This window comes from Lithobates pipiens, unplaced genomic scaffold (genome assembly GCF_037356315.1).
Source record: "Lithobates pipiens isolate NorthernLeopardFrog02 unplaced genomic scaffold, aLitPip1_a1.2 Scaffold_22, whole genome shotgun sequence".
Taxonomy (NCBI): Eukaryota; Metazoa; Chordata; class Amphibia; order Anura; family Ranidae; genus Lithobates; species Lithobates pipiens.
In genome coordinates this window covers 96,226,302-96,249,955 of record NW_027507784.1, presented here as the reverse complement: position 1 = coordinate 96,249,955, position 23,654 = coordinate 96,226,302, and the positions used below count along the sequence as shown (strand labels likewise).

General features: G+C 43.9%; 1 protein-coding gene across 5 annotated transcripts in view; it reads right to left on the bottom strand.

Annotated features, from left to right (window-relative positions):
* Nucleotides 1–23,654, bottom strand: part of LOC143923962 (sodium channel protein type 2 subunit alpha-like) — a 372,282-nt gene that overhangs the window by 293,434 nt on the left and 55,194 nt on the right. The window lies entirely within an intron of this gene.

The window sequence follows — 23,654 nt, the reverse complement described above, 5'->3', positions numbered from 1 at the left end:
TCCTGTCAGTCATCTGGGTCACGTGACAGGTCCCAGATGACTGCGAGGCCAATCGCGGGCGGCACAGTGGCGCCCACGATTGGCACAGTGGTGTAGTGGTTAGCACTCTCGCCTAGCAGTAGGAATGGTCGCTGGTTCCAATCCCAACCACAACACCACCTGCCTGGAGTCTGCATGTTCTCCCTCTGCCTGCGTGGGTTTCCTCCCACAATCCAAAGACATGCAGGTAGGTTAATTGGCTTCTGTCCAAAATTGTCCCTAGTACAGTTATGGCGAACCTTGGCACTCCAGATGTTTTGGAACTACATTTCCCATGATGCTCATGCACTCTGCAGTGTACTTGAGCATCATGGGAAATGTAGTTCCAAAACATCTGGGGTGCCAAGGTTCGCCATGACTTCCCTAGTATATGAATGGGGACCTTGGATTGTGGGCTCCTTGAGGGACGGGACCAATGTGAGTGTGCAATGTACAGGGATAGGGAGTGTAGACACTCACTCAGCTTGAACTGGATGGACTGGTGTCTTTATTCAACCTAACTATGAAACTATATCTATCTATATATATATATATATATATATATATATATATATATATATATATATATAATGTTTGGGGGCTCTAAGTAATTTTCTAGCAAAAAATACGGATTTTAACTTGTAAATACCAAATGTCAGAAATAGGCTTAGTCATGAAAGGGTTAAGGCAGCTTAATGCAGTATGGGGAAGCGCCCATTTCTGCACTGAAGACTGCACAGAAGTGAACACCAAAAAGTGAACACCTTAACTATGCACTTGAAATGGCTTTATTATGCCACATAGATATATGCTTAGTGAGGACATGAACATGTATAAGTTATTTGTTATTTTCATCTGTTTGCCTGGAGTTCAACTTTCAAGGTAGTCAATTTTCGAGCCCCTTGACATTATGCTAATGAGCCTCTAAAGTCCAATACTGGCAGCAATATTTTATCAAAAAATTCCAGACACATGCTGGCATGCTAAAGGGAAGAAACAGGACTGAGTGATATTTTCCTATAAAAAAAAACCTTCAATTAACTTCACAGCTGCTTACCTGGGAGGACATTAATGCCCAATACTGATAGTAAATTAAACAGAATTTAAAATAAAAGAAAAAATATTAAAAAAATTTCTTATCTTCCGCATGTGTAATGATTTAATGTTTCAAGGCCCTGAGTACAATGCCAAGGGCGGCTTCTCAGATGGTCTGCCGGTACAATAAATATTTAATAGGGAAATACATTACTAACAAGAGGTGGAATGAAATCTTCTTTTTTTAACTTTCTTTTCTTTGCAGTTTAGTAAGTTCAGATAATGTTGTGGCTAAGAAAAGATATGAAAGAGTCCTGAAAATGTGTCAAAAGGAAGAAAAACCTTCAAGATGTTATCATTTGGATCTTATTAAAAAGAATTTCTGACAGCTTTGCTTTCTGAGATTGTCTGGTGCTCTGTGTTTACGCATAAATGACTTTTACACCACTGGATACTCTCAAGTTATATTTAAGACAAGCACTTATGGATTAGTTCAGGGATAGGCAAATCCTGGTCACTTGGAAAAACGTACCCACCTGAAAACCCCACAGAGCGTCTAGGATGGGAATGCCCCAGGCATAGAGAGAGCGACCATACTGGCCCTGAATGGAGACAGGTTTCTCTAAGTGCGCACTAGGAAGGCCACGCGTTCCCCTTTGCTGGGTGATCGCTGCCTCAACAGTTGTAAGTAAATTTTGAACTTTTGTCCTTTTATTGTGGAAGCATTTTATCCTTGTTTCTAAATTAAACTACTTAGGCATCTCGCATCTCCCTCTCTTTTCTTTTTTGGACACTTCGAGCTTTACCAGAGACCACTGGTCAGCTCCGCAGGATCCTTCAGTCCACAATCTACCACCACATCCTAGACCCCACTTAGTGCACTGCCACTCTTCTGCAACATGACATGTAACAAGTGAAAACAGATCTCCCTCCATATCAAAATTTTAGGTTGCCTGTAGTACCAGTAGTCTGCATATGAAAACATTTAAATGTCACCGGGTGGCACCAGCCCTTAGTTGTGAAAGAACTGTCAGATGGCGGAGCAAGCAAATGTCGGTAGCCTTCGTCGGGAGTGGAGCATTTTTTACATTTCTTTTTTTTGGGTCGGTGGTGGGCATCATGATTGACGATGGATCTACACTGGGGACATATCTTTTTATTTTTGTCTTTTGTAATACAGACCCCACTTTTAAGTATACAATGGGCTTTATTTACTAAAGCTGGAAAGTGCAAAATCAGACTCACTTCTGCATAGAAACCAATGAGCTTCCAGGTTTTATTTCCAAAGCTTAATTGAACAAGCTGAAGTTAGAAGCTCATTGGTTTCTATGCAGAAGTGAGCCTACTTTTGCACTTTCCAACTTTAGTAAATAAACCCCATTGTGTACTTAAAAGTGGGGTATGCCTGTAAAGAACTTCTCAAAAACTGCCTACTGTCTTATTTAAGACTGCACTTTTTTGGTGAATGAGTAGGGGTATTATGTAGCCCATACTCATTCACATGGGGGGGGGGGGCAGGATCTGGGAGGCTTCCAGATTCCAATAAGCCCCCTGCCCACACACCTCCGCAACCACCAGCCAGGGTTGTGGGGAAGAGGCCCTTGTCCCCATCAACATGGGGACAATATGCTTTGGGAGATCAAGCCAACCTGCCCCAAAGCACCCCCTCATGTTGAGTGCATGTGGCCAGGAGGGGTGAGGGGGCGCTCTATCGTGCCTTCCCTTTCCTGACCTGCCGTGCTGCATGCTCAGAGATGGGCCTGGTATGGATTTCGGATTTTTTCATTGCCAGCAATTCTTTTTTATACATGATGCAAGATATTCTACGAATGGAGGAGGTGTGAATGAACATCACAATTACCCTTTCTCTAATCATAGAACACCTTTAGGGAATCCTGCTGACAACTGATGACTCACCAATTGTAAAGGACACGGAAGCCACTTGCTCCTTAACAACGCTGTATTTACTAATGGTAATAAATATGGCAGCTACCACTAGGCATTCAATTAACGCATGTTTTCACTACTAAATACAGCATGACTTCAAAAAATAACTCATGCAGTATTTTAGTAGCGTTTTTAGTGAATGGCAAAAAAAATGCTGAGTGGTATCTTAGCCCATACTCGGATGCAGTAAGATGCAGTAAGATACCGCTTTGTGAATGGAGCCCATGATCATTTAATATACAATCCATTTTTTTTTTTGATAAAATAAACCACTGTTTTAAGTAAAAAAAGAAAGAAACAGTCCTAATGGAAAATTCTATCAAAATCAACCTCATACTGGCTGTGTGCGTTATTCATTTATGGATGATAGGTTGTTTGAAATTGAGTGTAAAGATCTACCTGTGCTCTGTGTCACATCAATAGTGGAGACTGCAACCAACAACAGGTGACCTGTCCCTTTAAATATGTCAATAGTAGAAAAAAGTGCTCATGTGCATATCAAATAAATTCTTAAAATCCCACAAACATTCATAAACAATTATAAAGGCTCTTGTGTCAATAATCAAAAGGAAAGTGCTCATGTGCATATCAAATGAATGAATAATTAATTAAAAAGTCCATAAAATCCCAAGACAAACCAGTGCTGTGAAACCTCTTGGCACTGGCATGCACCTCCATGTGAATCACAGCTTCTACCAGTGCAAACTGTTTACCAGGCATTGTTAACCTCAAAATTATAAGAGGTCAATACAGCATGAAAAAAACGTTCACAACCTCGGCAGCAACAACTCCCCACTAGTTGGCTCATTTATACACCTCACGGCTCCAATGTACCTCCACTAGGTTGACTTGTGCCACTCTAAACAAAAGGAGCCAAACTCCATATCCCAATATCATTCAAGCCAGAGGTTTATTAAATAAAATAGATACTGACAAAACATGTATATATCTGACATTAAAGCAACGTTGACCAGCGACGTGTGCAATGATGTCACAAATGGGCTCTGGCCATGCAGCTTGTTTGAAATTACCAAATGTATGACCGTTTGTTCACTGTTATGTGCATGCCCAGCAAAATAATATTGAAAGATAATTGGTTGTTAGAGTACCGTATATACTCGAGTATAGGCCGACCCGAATATAAGCCGAGGCCCCCAATTTACCCCCAAAAAACTGGAAAACTTATTGACTCGTGTATAAGCCGAGGGTGAGACATGGCTGTCCATCCCTGTGTGTCCGTCCATCCCTGTGTGTGTGTCCGTCCATCCATCCCTGTGTGTGTGTCCATCCATCCATCCCTGTGTGTCCGTCCATCCATCCCTGTGTGTGTATCCATCCATCCCTGTGTGTGTGTGTGTGTGTGTGTGTATCCATCCATCCATCCATCCATCCCTGTGTGTGTGTGTGTGTGTGTGTGTGTGTGTCCGTGCAGCCTTGTGTGTGTGTCCAGCCTACCTGTGTCCCAAGCCTCCGTCCCGAGCCGCCGTCGTCCCGAGCCTCCTCTGTCCCGTGCCTCCTCTGTCCCGTGCCTCCTCTGTCCCGTGCCTCCTCTGTCCCGTGCCTCCTCTGTCCCGTGCCTCCTCCGTCCCGTGCCTCCTCCGTCCCGTGTCGTGCCGATGGATCGCCGCTCTTCTCGGCGGCCATTCTACGATTCAAAAGCTGCGCCTCCGTCCTCCGCCTGTGATAGGCGGAACACTCAATTTCCCAGCAGCCTGTGTTCCGCCTATCACGGACATCCTCTCATACTCGTCCGTAGTATGAGAATGAACGGATGTCCGTGATAGGCGGAACACTGACTGCTGGGAAATTCAGTGTTCCGCCTATCACAGGCGGAGGCGGAGAAGGAGGCGCGGCTTTTGAATTTTAATGTCCGCCGTCTGTCTGCTCGATACGCTGATCGAGCAGTCAGACAGCGGTGACTCGAGTATAAGCCGAGGGGGCACTTTCAGCCTCAAAAAAGAGGTTGAAAATCTCGGCTTATACTCGAGTATATACGGTATATCACATATATCAGTCTTTGGTCGACCATAGACAGATCAAAATTCGGCCTGTTGAACAGGAACCGGCCACATTTTTGCCTATCTATGGCCAGGCTAGTTGTACTGAAGTCGATCCAGCCTGTAGGGGTTTTTTCATGCAATCGCTGCTGGTGGCTCTACGTAGCTGCCGGCAGTGATCATTGTATTTTGGTGGCTGGGAAACCTGTCAGAATACAATAGCACAGCGGGAGGGATTGAAGCAAAGAAAATTGTATAATGTGCAGTATGGCTTGTTTTAGAGGGTACCAAAAACATTTTCTTTCCAATGCTACAGTTCACCCAAAAACCCCACCATATGCAACCTTTTTTAGTCTCTGTTAATCCAGCTGGTAAATTCAGCAAGATAATCTCTGTAAATGAGCAGTACTAAAGCAGATTATGTGATAAACCATCTGATAATCTCTCTAAAATGTAATCTTATCTACTTTATCACATAATGCGATAAAAAGGGTAAATGTCTTGAGGTCTGTCACCACCATCTATAAAACCATACACATGTATGTTAAGAAGAGAGAGAGCCATGTCACATGACATATGGCCAACAGCAGAATCACACAGAACTGCTTTCCACTTACCCCATTAGCTGACCTTTCACTAGCCTTGGTAGCAATTTCTCCATAGAAACAGGTAAGTGGTCTCTTAGAAATCCCGTCTCTGGTGAGTTGTTATGTAACATGACCCTAAAATCACCAGTTCTGACCATGTGACCAAGAGCACCTCTACTACAATGTAGGAAACCAGTTTTCAGCAAGATAGTAGTGAAGAAAAGGTGTTATGTTCGTGAGTTTTTAGTTTTAAATTCTAGATTAGCTATTATATTAGCCTTTAGGGCGGGTTCACACTGATTCGACATACGCTCCGACTTTGGGAGCACATATCGCATAACGTGTAAAAATCAATGGTTCCCTATGAAAGCTATCTTAACTGATCTGACACAAGTCAGTCTGACTTCGAAAAAGGTTCCTGCACTACTTTGATCCAGTTTTGGTCCTATTTCAGCCCATTGAATATCACTTGAGTCGGATCAAAGTCGGATCATCATCTTAACTGATCCAACTTTGGCATGCGACTTGTGCTCTGAGATTCTTGAAGGGGAACCCCACGTCAAAATGTAAAAAAAATGGCGTAGGGTTCCCCCCAAATCCATACCAGGCCTTTTGGGTCTGGTATGGATCTTGAGGGGAAACTGCATACCAATTTTTTTTTTTTTTTTTACTGAGTGGAGTCCCCACCCCAATACCATACCAGACCCTTCGGGGGGTGAGGCTCTGCTTTAAACTGTTTATTTCATTCAGCCCGAATACCACTGTAACTGCTGGACTTCTTACAGTCCTGGTTCTGCTTCTACATTGATCATAATTGGTCTCTCGCAATACACCTCTTCCATTCACAAAACATCTTACATGTTTTCACAGATAAGGTGTTCTGTGATTAGAGGAGGGTTGATTGTAATGTTCATTAACACCTCCTCCATTCGTAGAATACCTTGCATCATGTAAATAAGAATACAAGATGTTTTTTGAATGGAAGAATGTCAGTAGGTACAGTAATGTTCAGGCTGAATAAAAGTTAGAGTTTTACTAAATGCAGCAACATCCAGTAATGGCACACCCATCATTACATGCAATTTATCTTTACAAGGCAAATGGCAAAAAAAAATTACCCCCCAAAGTCCAGCTTTAACTCTTCCCTACTCTATCTACAACTAATAAAAACAATTGGCTGAAGTTAGTTTTCTGTTACAACAGTTTTTATTGAGAACGTTTTTATGAGCGTCACAAAACAGAGCGGTAAACAATCCTTGCCATGCTCAAATCATTTGACAAATACAAATACATAGGGAACAAAAGGGAATTTTTTTTTTGGGGGGGGGGGGGACATGATTGAGGCTTTGCGAATAAGACAGGTCAACCTTGGTGGCCAATATAGGCACAAGAGCGAACATGAGTACCAAACATTATGTGGGTGCTTGCATAAAGGAAACCCTTTAGACAGAAGACGGGGCCCACTCAGGTAGCCCTATAGGTCCTTTCATCGTACACCCATAATACAAAAAGTTTTAAACAATAATATTGCAACAATGTGATATAAATCATAGTGTCCATAATGTTCAATGAATCCAAGTGATTACACTTAAAAATAAACAAAAAATCATCTTAACCACTTTCAGACCGGACCATTTTGCTGGTCAAAGACCAGACCACTTTTTGCGATTCGGCACTGCGTCGCTTTAACTGACAATTGCGCGGTCGTGCGACATGGCTCCCAAACAAAATTGACGTCCTTTTTTCCCCACAAATAGAGCTTTCTTTTGGTGGTATTTGATCACCCCTGCGGTTTTTATTTTTTGCGCTATAAACAAAAATAGAGCGACAATTTTGAAAAAAAACGCATTATTTTTTACTTTTTGTTATAATAAATATCCCCCAAAAATATATAAAAAAACATTTTTTTCCCTCAGTTTAGGCCGATACGTATTCTTCTACATATTTTTGGTAAAAAAAATCGCAATAAGCGATTATTGATTGGTTTGCGCAAAAGTTATAGCGTTTACCAAATAGGGATAGTTTTATAGCAATTTTATTAATAATTTACTACTAGTAAATTAATACTAGTAATGGCGGCGATCAGCGATTTTTATTGTGACTGCGACATTGTGGGGGACCCATCGGACATTTTTGACACATTTTTGGGACCATTGTCATTTATACAGTAATCACTGCTATATAAATGCAGTGATTCCTGTGTAAATGACACTGGCAGTGAAGGGGTTAACCAGTGGGTGGCAGTGTAGAGGTTAAGTGTTCCTAGGGATGTGTTACTAACTGTGGGGGGGTTGGGCTTTCATTTAGTGAACACTGATCTCTGCTCCAATCACATGGAACAGAGATCAGCGTCACTAGTTGCTAGGCAGAATGGAGAAATGTTGTTTACGGCACTTCTCCATTCGGCCGCTCTGTGAGATGATCGCGAGGATGCCCGCGGCGATCGAGGATGCCCGCGGGGGTCCCGACCAGCGCGGGAGCGCGCCGCCGGCGGCACGCTCCCGATGGCAGGGCGGCAAATTTAAAGGGACGTACATGTATGCCCATTTGCCTGCCCGTGCCATTCTGTCGACGTACATCATCGTGCGCTGGTCGGCAAGTGGTTAAAGTGACTTGAAACAATCTTCCACAACACCATATCTGTCCAGTGCCTCCACTCCCTTAAGAAATGCACTCAAGAGTAGATCATGCCTTATACTTTCATGCTTGGCAATATCACTTAATAACCCCCCTGGGGTATCAAACGAATCCAGCGGTGTTCGTTAGACAATAACACTCCACATGTAAACATAAAAAGTGCTTCCAATAGTGAAGTATAGTAAAACTATTTATTTAAAACAGCACACAAAATCTTCAATTATTGCACTTACATCCTTCACAACAAACAAAGGCACTTCAACATAAACTTTCCAAAATGGAGAGCTTGCAGTGGCAACGCGATTTAGTGCGGTCTTGGCGGACCCAGAATAAACCTATAAGTCTCACCCTCCACTCCGCTCGCTCTCCTCTTCACACCACTCCAAAGTCACAGCACACTCGGTGGCTGGTGTATCCGAACAATCCTGATGGTTGCTGTGTAACCACGCCCAGACATGTTTCATCAATACGACTTAATCATTGAACCCCAATGATTAAGTCATATTGACAAAACATGTCTGGGCTTGGTTACACAGCAACCATCAGGATTGTTTGACGTTCGGATACACCGGCCACTGAGTGTGCAGTGACTTTGGAGTGGAGAGCGAGCGGAGTGGAGGGTGAGATTTATAGGTTTATTCCGGGTCTGCCGAGACCGCACTACATCGCGTTACCACTGCAAGCTCCATCTATGGTAGGCAGCGCTTCTCCCAGGCTTCACCGGGGGCTTCCCTTGCTTAGCGGTGACGGCTTTCCCTTCCCCAGCTCTGATTGCGGTGGCTTCCGTCTCCTCCCTCCTGCTTTGTGGCCAATTGGGACTCTTCTCTTTTTGGCCAATTGGAAAACGTGTCTCAGACCTGCTTCTGATTGGCCGGATTGAGGATCAGTGTTTCAATAGCGAATTTTAACTTGTTGTTGTAACACCTGGGTAGGTTCCTGGTGCAATGCTCTGTGCCACAAGCCCACCCTATTTTGAAGTCTATTAGAGCCTTCGACTCTAATCGGGTGCTTAAAAAACATCCCCGCCACTGTAATTCACGCACTCCACGTCCTGAGAGTGGCCGGACACATGAATAGGGGGTGGCGGTGTTCAGTCAAAATGGGGCATGGGGGGCCACTTCTCCTAGTGAATAAAGGAGTAACATCCTTACTATAGATGTTTGGTCTACACTGTTTCTGGTAGCAACTTATGCTTTTTTATTATTATTATCATTATATTATATAGGATTTGTATAGCCCCAATAGTTTGTGCATTGCCTTACATTGTAAGGGCAAACAGAACAGTTACAATACAATTCAATACAGGGGGAATCATAGGGCCCTGCTTGTTAGAACTTACAACCCTGCGATATTTATACCTATTTTTTCTAGAAGCCCTTTTTGATATAAGCCCCCTGTTTCCTTTGATATATTTCTTACAGATCGTGTTAAATTTCTTGGTCACATCTTGTGTCATATGAGGTTTACACCTTGGGTTTTGTCTTGGAGATGCACTCATCCTATTTTATGCTATCTTAAAGAGTATAATTGTGAGTTGTTTGATATATCATTTATCATATCATGACAAGTGTTGTATTTGTTGCTCTTGTAATTATATGTATTTATATTGCAGATTCCACTACCTTTCTTAATCCCCCTGAAGAAGACTCATACCAGCCACGAGCTGAAACGTGTTATTTATGTAAGACAGACATACTTCAGTTGTTGAAGATGTTTTCTATTTCTATACAAATTGAGAATTGTGTGCATTTTTTTTATTTATTTATTTTAACCACTGGATCTTTTTGGTTCTGTTTTGATGGTCTGTATTAATAAAATTATTATTTTATGTATCATTTTTGAGATTTATTATTATTATAATACAGGATTTATATAGCTGCAACAGTTTGCGCAAGTGCTTAGCAAAACGAAGGCAGACATTACAGTTACATTACAATTTGGTACAAGAGGAATCAGAGGGCCCTGCTCTCTAGAGCTTACAATCTAGGAGGGAGGGTCAATTGATACAAAAGGTAATAGCTGTGGGGGATGAGCTGATGGAGAAAGTAAAACAGTGTATTAGTTAGAAGCAGGATAAGCTTCATTAAAGAGAAGGGTTTTCAGGGATTGTCTAAAGATGGATAGATTAGGAGACAGTCAGACATATTGGGGTAGGGAGTTCCAAAGGATGGGAGAAGCTCTGGAGAAATCCTATAGACGAGCATGGGTGGAGTTGACAAGGGAGCTAGAAAGCAGGAGGTCTTGAGAGGACCATAGAGAGCGGCTTGGTTGGTATTTTGAGACTAGGTTAGTAGTGATGGACGAACGTTTCGCCCGGCGGTCGTTTCGCGGCGAATTTCCGACTTTCGCCGTCCGCGGGTTCGAACGCCTTTTTCCGTCGTTCGCCCCGGCGGACTTACGTGTTTAATGTATACAAGAACTTTAACCTTTCGTGACACGTTTATCATGTGTTACAGGACAACCAATTGAGACATGACAGCTCATGGACACTTGGACATTCCCCCTAACCTATAAATACACCCGATCCGGTGGCCATTTTACATTCTTTCTTCTGTCACTGTAGGGAAAGGATCCTGTGTGGAGTAGGGACAGAGAAAACGCTAGCTATTTGGTACACAAAAGTTCTTTTCAGGACTGGTATAGGTGTTAGGTCAGCAGCCTGAGTTTCTTTTGTCAGTTTAGATAAAGGGACAGAGCGCTGTATGCTGCTATTTTAGGGACAGCTCAGCCAGATTAGTCTTTCTTCATCATCATCATCATCATCATCATTAGCTGTTACTATCAGGTCCACAAAAGAGCTGTTCCAGCTAATCGTTCCAGCCTACTCTTTTTTGCCAATTTGTATAGGGACAGGCAGGAAGCAGTGTGTCAGGCAGTGAGGATAATTTTAAAGACTTGCTGTTACTATTAGTTCCACAAAGGTTCTTTTCAGGACTGGTATCAGTGGTACGGTAATAGGCTTGTACACGTATAATATTCTTTCTTCCAAATATAGAAAGAATATTATACTTGACTGCTGCCCTTCTGCTGCAGTCTGCTAATCATTCACAACTCACTTGTTCCACAAAGCTCTTTATCAGGACTGGTAACTTGGTCTGTCTAGGGTGCTACGGTACATAGGCTTGGGTGCGGTACAGTCTGCTGTTCTGTAAGGACCGCTATCGGTCCACAATACATAGGGTTGCCGTGCACTACTGCTGACCGCTGCCCTATACTGCAGCAGTCCTTCAGCGGTATAGGGACTGACGCACAGTCTGCTAAACACTAATACACAACCTGCTTGGTCCACAAAAGTTCTTATAAGGACTGGTAACTTGGTATAGGGTGCTACGGTACATAGGCCTGAGTGCGTTACAGTCTGCTGTTCTGTAAGGACCGCTATCGGTCCACAATACATAGGGTTGCCGTGCACTACTGCTGACCGCTGCCCTATACTGCAGCAGTCCTTCATTGGTATAGGGACTGACGTACAGTCTGCTAATCACTAACACACAACCTGCTTGGTCCACAAAAGTTCTTATAAGGACTGGTAACTTGGTATAGGGTGCTACGGTACATAGGCCTGAGTGCGTTACAGTCTGCTGTTCTGTAAGGACCGCTATCGGTCCACAATACATAGGGTTGCCGTGCACTACTGCTGACCGCTGCCCTATACTGCAGCAGTCCTTCAGCGGTATAGGGACTGACGCACAGTCTGCTAAACACTAACACACAACCTGCTTGGTCCACAAAAGTTTTTATAAGGACTGGTAACTTGGTATAGGGTGCTACGGTACATAGGCCTGAGTGCAGTACAGTCTGCTGTTCTGTAAGGACCGCTATCGGTCCACAATACATAGGGTTGCCGTGCACTACTGCTGACCGCTGCCCTATACTGCAGCAGTCCTTCATTGGTATAGGGACTGACGTACAGTCTGCTAATCACTAACACACAACCTGCTTGGTCCACAAAAGTTCTTATAAGGACTGGTAACTTGGTATAGGGTGCTACGGTACATAGGCCTGAGTGCGTTACAGTCTGCTGTTCTGTAAGGACCGCTATCGGTCCACAATACATAGGGTTGCCGTGCACTACTGCTGACCGCTGCCCTATACTGCAGCAGTCCTTCAGCGGTATAGGGACTGACGCACAGTCTGCTAAACACTAACACACAACCTGCTTGGTCCACAAAAGTTTTTATAAGGACTGGTAACTTGGTATAGGGTGCTACGGTACATAGGCCTGAGTGCAGTACAGTCTGCTGTTCTGTAAGGACCGCTATCGGTCCACAATACATAGGGTTGCCGTGCACTACTGCTGACCGCTGCCCTATACTGCAGCAGTCCTTCATTGGTATAGGGACTGACGTACAGTCTGCTAATCACTAACACACAACCTGCTTGGTCCACAAAAGTTCTTATAAGGACTGGTAACTTGGTATAGGGTGCTACGGTACATAGGCCTGAGTGCGTTACAGTCTGCTGTTCTGTAAGGACCGCTATCGGTCCACAATACATAGGGTTGCCGTGCACTACTGCTGACCGCTGCCCTATACTGCAGCAGTCCTTCATTGGTATAGGGACTGACGTACAGTCTGCTAATCACTAACACACAACCTGCTTGGTCCACAAAAGTTCTTATAAGGACTGGTAACTTGGTATAGGGTGCTACGGTACATAGGCCTGAGTGCGTTACAGTCTGCTGTTCTGTAAGGACCGCTATCGGTCCACAATACATAGGGTTGCCGTGCACTACTGCTGACCGCTGCCCTATACTGCAGCAGTCCTTCAGCGGTATAGGGACTGACGCACAGTCTGCTAAACACTAACACACAACCTGCTTGGTCCACAAAAGTTTTTATAAGGACTGGTAACTTGGTATAGGGTGCTACGGTACATAGGCCTGAGTGCAGTACAGTCTGCTGTTCTGTAAGGACCGCTATCGGTCCACAATACATAGGGTTGACGTGCACTACTGCTGACCGCTGCCCTATACTGCAGCAGTCCTTCAGCGGTATAGGGACTAAGAGTTTTGTCACAGGGTGATTTAAAAAATGACAGGCAGAGGAAGAGGCAGGCCCTTCCGCAGGGGTGGTAGGGGTAGGGCAGGAGCAACAGCCTTGAGCCAAAGTGGGAAGTTGCAGAAGGTGCGTTCAATTACTTTAAAGGACGCACCAGACTTGGTTGAGTGGCTCACTCAGCCTTATTCTTCTGCACCCTCCTCATCCTCTCGATCTGCACCCTCTTCTTCACTCTCTGCTATGTGCACCCCCAAAGACACTACCACCAACAACACCACCACCACCACCACATACCTTCCGCTTGAGTGCAAATGGGGGCCTTCATGCTCCAGTGTTTTAATAGGGACCCCCGTATAAAAAGCATGAGGGTCAAGGACCAGTACTGGGTGGCAACGTACTTAGATCCCCGGTACAAACACAAAATGGCGGAAATGTTACCGCCGTCGCAGAGGGCTGTCAGAATGCAGCACTTCCAGGCCTTGCTTCGAGAAATGCTGCATTCTGCTTTTGCGTGCGCTGGCAGAGGAGCAATTCCCACTCCCAGAGAAGGATTTGCGGGTACCAATCCAACAGCGCCTGCAAGAAGAGGCCGGTTTGAAGATGTGTTGGTGACTTCGGATATGAGGTCATTCTTTCAGCCGACCCATCGACAGGTGTCATCCGGATCCAGCATCAGGGAACGCCTAGACCGTCAGGTGTCCGACTACATTGGGTTAACGGCCGATGTGGACGCTCTGAGGAGTGATGAACCCCTAGACTACTGGGTGGGCAGGCTTGACCTCTGGCCAGAGCTTGCCCAATTTGCAATCGAACTGTTGGCTTGCCCCTCATCCAGTGTCCTGTCCGAAAGGACGTTCAGCGCAGCAGGGGGGATTGTGACCGATAAGCGTACTCGCCTAGCTCACGACAGTGTTAACTACCTCACATTTCTAAAAATGAATGAGGCATGGATCTCGGAGGAATTCAACACATGTGATCAGTAGACCATGTATATGTCTATAAACAATTTTTGGAATCAAGCACACAGACCTTCTTAATTCATTTGGCTCACTTCCCTGACCCAAAAAAGCACACCGTACTATATGCCCCTACCCTCCTCTTTGAAGAGGTTGAGCGGTGTCATATTTCTACTGGGGCTGCTTATTATGAGGGGTTCCCACCATCCCTGTGCTGTGCTGACTTCCTCCTGGGTGTTCTTATTATGAGGGGCTCCCACCATCCCTGTGCTGTGCTGACTTCCTCCTGGGGGTTCTTATTATGAGGGGATCACACCATCCCTGTGCTGTGCTGACTTCCTCCTGGGGCTGCTTACGGTGCTGCTGTCAGCGCTGTATGTCACGGAGCTGCTGTCAGCGCTGTATGTCACGGAGCTGCTGTCAGCGCTGTATGTCACGGAGCTGCTGTCAGCGCTGTATGTCACGGAGCTGCTGTCAGCGCTGTATGTCACGGAGCTGCTGTCAGCGCTGTATGTCACGGAGCTGCTGTCAGCGCTGTATGTCACGGAGCTGCTGTCAGCGCTGTATGTCACGGAGCTGCTGTCAGCGCTGTATGTCACGGAGCTGCTGTCAGCGCTGTATGTCACGGAGCTGCTGTCAGCGCTGTATGTCACGGTGCTGCTGTCAGCGCTGTATGTCACGGAGCTGCTGTCAGCGCTGTATGTCACGGAGCTGCTGTCAGCGCTGTATGTCACGGAGCTGCTGTCAGCGCTGTATGTCACGGAGCTGCTGTCAGCGCTGTATGTCACGGAGCTGCTGTCAGCGCTGTATGTCACGGTGCTGCTGTCAGCGCTGTATGTCACGGAGCTGCTGTCAGCGCTGTATGTCACGGAGCTGCTGTCAGCGCTGTATGTCACGGAGCTGCTGTCAGCGCTGTATGTCACGGAGCTGCTGTCAGCGCTGTATGTCACGGAGCTGCTGTCAGCGCTGTATGTCACGGTGCTGATGTCAGTGCTCTGTATTACGGTGCTGCTGTCAGTGCTCTGTATCTCCTGCACCCTCTTGTTTGCCTACCCTGGTCCCTGACCTTCCCTCTCCTCCATTGCCTTCATTAGCTCCATAGTCCTGAATTGTCAGAACAATTTCCCAAATAAAAAAAAAATGCTTGTAGTTATCGATCCCAAATTCACCTCATACATGTATTATGCTATTGTCCAGGTGGTGGGACTACGTGCTACCCCCTAATAATTACCCCGTGGCCGCAAATTCGACCTAAAGGTTTGCGAAATTCGCCTCCCATTGAAGTCAATGGAGCCCGCGGCGAACGGTCGTTTTCGCGAACGTTTGTGTCCGTTCGCGTTTCGCGTTCGCGAAACGTCCCGTCGGAAGTTCGTCCATCACTATAGGTTAGTGATGTAACTGGGGGCAGAGTTGTGGATGGCTTTGTTGTTAGTACTTTGAATTTTATTTGTTGAGTGAGTGGAAGCCAGTGCAGGGATTGGCAGAGAGGGGTGGAAGACACTGAACGGTTGATAAGGTGGATGAGTCTTGCAGCAGGATTCATTATTGACTGAAGTGGGGATAGTGTATGTAAAGGTAGTCCAATGAGGAGTGAGTTGCAGTAGTTGAGGCGAGAGATGACCAGGGAGTGAATTAGAAGGTTGGTGGTGTCATTGATTAGAAAAGGGGCGTATTCTAGAGATATTGCGGAGGCTAAGGTGGCATGATTTGGACAGGGATTGGATGTGGGCCTGAAAAGACAGTTCAGAGTCTAGAGTTACCCCTAGCACCCTGGCATGTGGGGATGGATTGATAGTTGATCTTGACAGAGAAGTCATGGGAAGGGGCACATGGGGGAGGAAATATTATGAGCTCGGTTTTAGATAGATTCAATTTGAGGAAGTGGTGTGACATCTAGGCTGATATGTCTGTTAGTAAACCAATGATATGTGAGGAGACTGATAGGGTGAGCTGAGGGGTAGAGGGATAGATTTGGGTGTAATCTGCATATAAATGGTAGTGGAAGCCATGGGAGGCTATCAGCTGACCCAGGAAGGATGTGTAGATCAAGAATCATAGAGGTCCAAGGACAGAACCTTGGGGGACCCCAACAGTGAGAGGTGTTGGAGAGGAGGAAGGAGAGTTGTAAGTGATACTGAAGGTGAAAGTTAAGATTCAAACTAACGGAGAGCACAGCCATGGATACCAAGCAAATTGTGTTTTTTTTGAGGAGGGGGTGATCAACTGTATCAAATGCAGCGGAGAGGTCCAAGAGTAGGAGTACGGAATTTGTTTTAGCTGTTAGTAAGCCATTTGTGAGTTTTAGGAGAGCAGTTTCTGTGGAGTCCTGTGGATGAAATCCAGACTGAATGGGATCAAGAAGGTTATTCTCAATGAGATGGTCGCTCAGTCAGTTGTAGACTAAACGTTCAAGGAGTTTGGAAGCAAAAGGGAGTAAGGAGATGGGTCTTAGGTTGTTAAGATTGGTGGGGTCCAGTGAGGCCTTTTATGGTATGGGAGTGGCTAGTGCATGTTTCAGAGGGTTGGGGAAGATGCCAGTAGAGAGGGAGAGGTTGAAGATATATGTTAAAGAGTGTAGGATAGAGTCAGAGGGTGACCGTAGTATTTGAGAAGGAACAGGGTCCAGCGGGCAGGAGGTTAGGTGGGTGTTACAAAAAAGTTTATTGACTTCCTCTGTAGTAGTTGAGTTAAACAAGAATTTTGATTGTAGTAGTTGAGTTAAACAAGAATTTTGATTGTACAGGAGGACAAAGAGTGTAACATGAGGGAGATATCTATAGAGTGGAGGAGATCATGAGACAAATTGTCCCAACCTTATTTTTGAAGTGATTAGCAATCTCCTGGACAAGTTAGTCGGTGGAGTTAATAGCGGACAAAGTAGAGAATTACAGGTAGAAAAGAGTCGACAGGGACTGCATGAGAGGGTGTTAATGAGATTGATAAAGTAGGTCTGTTTGGCAACGTGGAGACAGGAATTGTATTTTTGGAGGGCAGATTTATATTGGCTAAAATCTTGTTGTGACTTTGTCTTACGCCACAGACGCTCAAGAGCATGGCTCTGTTTTTTGAGGCTTTTGGTAATGTCTGTCTGCCAGGGTTGTAGTGGTCGAAGCCTGATCCTGTGCATAGAGAGGGGGGCCAAGGTATCCAGGGTGTATGACAGTGAACTGTTGTAGATAGAAGTGGCCAGGTTGGGGCAGGACAAGGATGAGATTTTTGCATAGAGACAATCTGTAGCAGAAAAAACAAGAGAAGGGTTAAGATTGCTAAGGTTTCTATGGGTAATTGTTTGGTAGTTGGAAGGCAAAGAGGAGAAAGACAAGGATAGAGGGAAACTAATAGGATGGTAATTAGAGAGAGGAAAAGGAATGTTGGAAAGGTTGCGTGGAGTGCATAGGTAGGAGAATATGAGGTCAAGGCAGTTGCCAACAGAGTGAGTAGAAGCGTTTGCCCATTGTTTTAGGTCAAAAGAGGAGGTTAGGTTCAGAAATTTAGAAGTAGCGGGAGTGTTAAGATTAACAGGGATGTTGAAGTCACCAAGAATGATTGTTAGGATTTCAGATGAGAGAAAGTAAGGTAGCCAGGCAGAGAAGTTGTCAAGGAAGCTTGATATCAGGAGTCCGATAGATCATAGCAATTCTCACCACAACTGGAGAAAATAGATGAATACAGTGAGCTTCAAATGAGGAGAGGGACAGAGAGGGGGGTGGATGAAAAACTTCAACACCCACTCCTTTCCATCCACTAGGCCTGGGAGAGTGGGAATCCACCATGGGAGAGGGCAGCAGGAGAAGGAAAGTCAGATTCTTGAAGCCATGTCTCTGTAATTGCAAATAGGTTGAAGGAGTTTGTTATAAATAGGTCATGGACGGTGGTGAGTTTGTTGCAAACCGAGTGGGCATTTCAAAGGGCACAGGAAAAGGGAAGGCTGGTTCTAGGCAGAAAAGGAATAGAAATTAGATTGTGTAGATTGCGGCTTCTGGCAGAGGATAGGGGGTGCTGGGTATGTTGGCCAAAGGTAAATGATTTCGGTCCAGGATTTGGAGAAATATTTCCAGAGACTAGGAGAAGCAGAAGGGTGAAGGATGATACTGGAGTGTGACTTATGTGGGGGGACACTTCTCAGTGTTCTGGAGGTTTTATTGGTATGTGGGTTCAAAATTAGCAGGAGCTGAGTGCAGGAATACAGTGAAGACAGGAGTGAGGGTGATATATATAAGCTGTGGGGTAGAGAAGAGGGGTGAAGGAGAGAAAGTTTAAGGAGAGAGGGTGCAACTGTGAAAAGGAAAAGTAGGAAGTGCATGATATAGAGTGGTGAGCTTGAGAAGCAGACTGGATGAGAGATGTTCTATGGGGAATCAAGACACCTGTAGTCCGTTTAGTGTGTTGCAGTAGTTTGTTGTAGATTTTCACTTTGAGCATTCGCTGACATGATGAGTCAAAGTGTAATACTTAATCCAATATGAATACTTTATCCAAAATGTAATGCTTGATGTCTTGAAAATCCCACTCCCCATGTTGCTCAGATTTTCTACATTAGCTTGGGATGTGGTACCTTCAATGCATTTTGGTCTAATGGAGGCAACAATGTATTCAAGTTACTATTTTTATTCTGGCTTTCACTGCTGCATTCCTGTTCCAGGACAGTGACTCAGAAAATACTAAAGCCATCCAATCAGCATTACAGGCATGCAGATAACATTTTCAGAAAAGGTCAGCAATGGTATTTCTCTTTTTAAGGCTGAATGTAAGGGCTAAGTAAATGGCTAAATATACAAATCAAATGCATTTTCAGGAGCTGCTTTCCCTGCAAAAGGACTTGTATTTCTGTCCATCGAGCCCCTTGATTTAAGCCCGTACGCACAAGGCGAAAGTCAGGTGGCATCAGCCAGTTCAATAGAAACCAGCTGACATTCGGTCCGTGAGTACTGTGACTGGCTTCTGTCGAAGGGGCATGACCGATTAAGGTCTGTCGACTAGAGTGTTCTGGCGGGGAAAGGGGGGGTCAGCAGGACCACTGATAGGGCAGTACAACTGGCCCTGTTGTACTGGGCCCGGTCCCATCAGCTCCACAAGGGGGCCTGGGCAGCATTACAGTAAATTTCTGCATGATAAAAAAAAATAGGACTTTATAAACTTCTCCAACACTCATACTTGCATGGGGGGGGGGTGTAATTAAATTTTCCTGGGCCCCATTAGGTCAACAGAGGGGCTCAGGAAAATGCAATTACATCCCCCATGAAAGTAAGAGTGTTGGAGAAATTTAGAAAGTCCTATTTTTTTATCATGCAGAAATTTACTAGTGCAGTGGAGGGACTTTTCTTCATTTTCTGGGGGAACATGTGTACATAGCTCCGTAGTCCCACAGCTGCTGCTATATAGTCCAAGCCAGCAAGCTGCCACTGCCCACTGCCTTCCCTGGCAGAGGGACACAATGATGCTCCACTGAGCATGTTGGTCCCTCACGCATATGTAAACAGTGACAAACCTACATTTTGTTTTGAGGTGGGGCCAGGGATTGGGTCGAGGGTGGGGTTGAAGGGGGCTCTGTCATGTAGGCTATACAGGGGGCCCCATAATTTCTAAGAGCAGACCTGCCTGTAAAAACACAGCAAGGGAGATCACTGTACCAACACTGGATTGTTAGCAATGGGCTTCAATCTGAGCTGTCAGGTTATTTTCCTCCAGCCTGCTGGGTTGAGCGAAAAGAAACCAGCAGTGTGTACTAGGATTTAGACAGCTCTGCCACACCACACAGCCCTGTCTGGCATGGGAGGAGATCCGAGTTTTCTCTGCTGAAATTTAGTAATGCTTAAAGGTCTCCTTTCCACCCACAATCTGTGGATGGACAGTAAAAGGAGAAGCATAAGACTAATAATTTAATCTCTCCATCACTCTGTTCTCTCCTCCAATAAGTATTCTGTATCACTGCAGCTCACTGGCTACTTGTGCTGCTTCTCCATTCCCTGTTTTGAGTTCTGCTGTACATGGGACTGCAAGAGACTGATGCCAAGTCCAGTTCCGCTACTTACACTTCTTTTATATAAAACAAATACATAAAAACTACTACCCTAGATATTTTTTTTTAAATTTCAAACACAAGAAACTGACCTCATATTTCTACAACCTTCTACTTTCGAACTTCTCAAACAGCAGCGTGTTAAAAAGAGGCAATCCACCGATTTGCAAATGGCCACCGCACCGTAGAACATGATTTATTTTCTTGACAAGTGTATATGAAACAAGAAGAATTAGGGCAAGTACATTGTTAGAGTAGGATGTAACTAGGACACAGCTCCTAGGGAACTGTTAACTGGCTCACAGCTGGGGGACACGTTACATGCTACCCTGCTAGAGCTTCTGCCATTGTTAGGATACAACACATTACTGCTAGACCTGTCCAGGATATATCTGGAGCTATCACAAAGAATACGATGGGCCTTTCAAAGAGACGCTCTCAAAGAGTTGGTGGGTGGGAAATCTCACATCTTACCAGTGTGTAATTTTGTTTTCATTTCAGGAACCTCTTAAAGAGACACCAGTGCAGTGTCTATTCAGGGTAAAGTGACCATGCCTCTTAGACTGGCCATACATTATGCAATTTTTCTTTCCTTGAACCAAGGATTAAAGGAAAGAAAATTGACCGATCTTTCCTGCTGTACTATTATATTCTGACAACAGGAGATTTCCCCGCTGTCAGAATACGAATGATTACTGCTGCTGGCTATAGCCAGTGGCAGATAGGTGAACTTTAGTACAACTAGACTGCCCGTAGATGGAGTAAAATTCACCCGGTTCCTGCCAAATCCATCTAAGACAAGCCTTAAAACTCCTTTCCTCCAGCAAAGTATACTTTGCCACGTCCCCTATCCAGTCATCAACTTCCCAAACTGGCCAACCTTCAGTCCTATACACTGGTAGAAGGGGCAGTGACATCATTCATCAACATCGAAACTTACCTAAGCCAGCCATAAATGGTTCGAACCTTGGTCGGTTCAGCAGGGATCTTCTGTAATTCGAACCATCTATTGGCAGGCTGATTGTACCCAAGTCGATCCATCAATTCTAGCATGTGAATGACAATATTTATTGTGTTCTCCCGGCATGAACGGCTCTCTCACCCCCGACATGAGAACACAATAGCTCCCCATCACTGACTTTCCTGCAACCACGAGCATACTCTATAGCAGCCTTTCTCAACCTTTTCAACACAGAAGAACCCTTGAAATAGTTCTCCGGTCTCAGGGAACCCCTGCTACAAACTCATGATACATTAGTGTGATGGTCAGTGGGAAGAATGGTCCCTACACTTATGGTCATTGGGAAGAATTACCTCCTTACAGATAGTTAAAAAGATCAATGGTGTCAGTGGGAACTAGCCCAATGCTTAAGGATCCCTTAGCAACCTCTAGAGGAACCCTGGTTGAAAATCACTGCTCTATAGCCTGCCCTTTGGTGGGCTCCTGCAGCATAGAGGTGGCATTGGAGCATGTTGGTGACTATACCTTGCTGGCTATCAGTAGGTACTGTCACTCTATATAAAGTACCCATAGCGTTTTCATTTCCCTTCTCTTACTTAAGCAGTGTGGATCCCAGAATATTCAAGGTGGAGTCAACAGTGGTTACATTTCTCTGATGCCAAGAAAACCAATTTAATACCTGATATTTACAGACTCTGTCTGTACTACTTAACAATGGGAACACAAATACAATTATGGTACTTTCTGCATGACCTTAATGACTTTATAGACGTACAAGATAGTAATAAAAGAAAATGTCTCTATCTTGGCAGCCATCCGAAAAACACAGACTGTTTTTTCTACTATGCAACTTCCAAGGTTTGTGTTGAGATATTTTTTTCTTTTTTGGTATATCAGGAAATGGTCACTGACATTGATATAAATTATGTGCCTAGGTAATGCCAATGATTTTATATCTGATCGTACAATTCCTGCCAGTAAATTTTAATATACAATACAATACAAGGTGCATGGTATAGTCTTATATGGTGGCAGAATTAATAAATGTTATTAGTATATTATTATTATTATTATGGGCCAAACACCCTCCTGTTCGGTTCATAGCAGAACTCCCAAACAGGGGAAAGATTCTGACCCAAATGGCGAACCCCATTGAAGTATATGGGAGCTCAACAGGAAAAATCAAAAGTGCCCATTTTGAAGGTTTATATGCAAGTAATTGGCCATAAAATGGGTATGGGGGTCTGGGTACTGCCCTGGGGGCCATGTATCAATGCAAAAAAAAAAAAATGTTTAAAACAATAGTTTTTTTAGAAGCAGTGATTTTATTAATGCTTAAAGTGCAACAATAAAAAGGAAAAATTCCTTTAAATATAGTGGCTGTAAAGTGATGCATCTGTTGCATGCATTGAACATGCCGCAGCAAAAATTACATTTCTAACAAAAAAAAAATAGTTAAATCACATTTAACCACTTACGGACCGCCTGCTATCATTATACAGTGGTTAATAAAACCAGATAGTAGCCTGTCCTAAATCTAAGCGCTTGTGAATTTAATGAGATGAATAAAACGATAGGTGCACTATAATACACCTCCCTAATAATGAAGCCTCTTAGGGCTGAAGCTGCTACCGTTCACCTGTCAGAATAACAAGTCTAGATACATAAAAAACAAATCAAATCAAATTTGACCTGATTTGATTTGGTTTTTATTATACGGCGGTTCTTTGAAGAGGGATATCGTTGTTATGGCAGCAGCTAGCTACAGTACCATACAGTACTATAGTACCAACTATTACAAACTATTAACAAATACAAATTTGTCTGAAGTTACGAATTATCCAAAATAACGAACACCGAATCTAAATGAATGAAGAGTTAGGAATTAGAAAAATAATAATAATAATAAAAATGTATAATCTGAAATAATGAATATCGCATCTAAACGAATAGAATATAATGAATTAATAATAACAATAAATAATAATACAAATATATATTATTATTAATTATTATTAATTTGTTACGTTTCATTTGTTTAGATGTGGCATTTGTTTTTTCAGATAATTTTGTAACTTTGGATAGATTTGTATTTGTTATGTTCACTAACAGCCATATTTGAAAGAATATTCCAATAACTATAATTTAATAGTTATTATTAGTTAGCTTTAATTTTGGATTTTCTAATTTTCACGTTTTCAAATTTTCAGATTTTTGTTCTTTTGAATTTTCACATTTCTGATTTCTGAATTTTCGAATTTCAGATTTTGTTCTTGTTCATTAATCGATTGTTTACTCGCTTGTGTCCATTAATTTGTTTATTGACTAAATTCAACAAATTTGGAAATATCCGAATAAACAAATTTGTGGAATATTTTCAACAAACGGATTCGGAACTAAACAAATTGCACATGTATAGAGCACAGTATGCTTACCTGATCCAGAGCACTCACAATACACAAACAAACCGGACTGAGAGGGACTGGTTAAAGTGCAA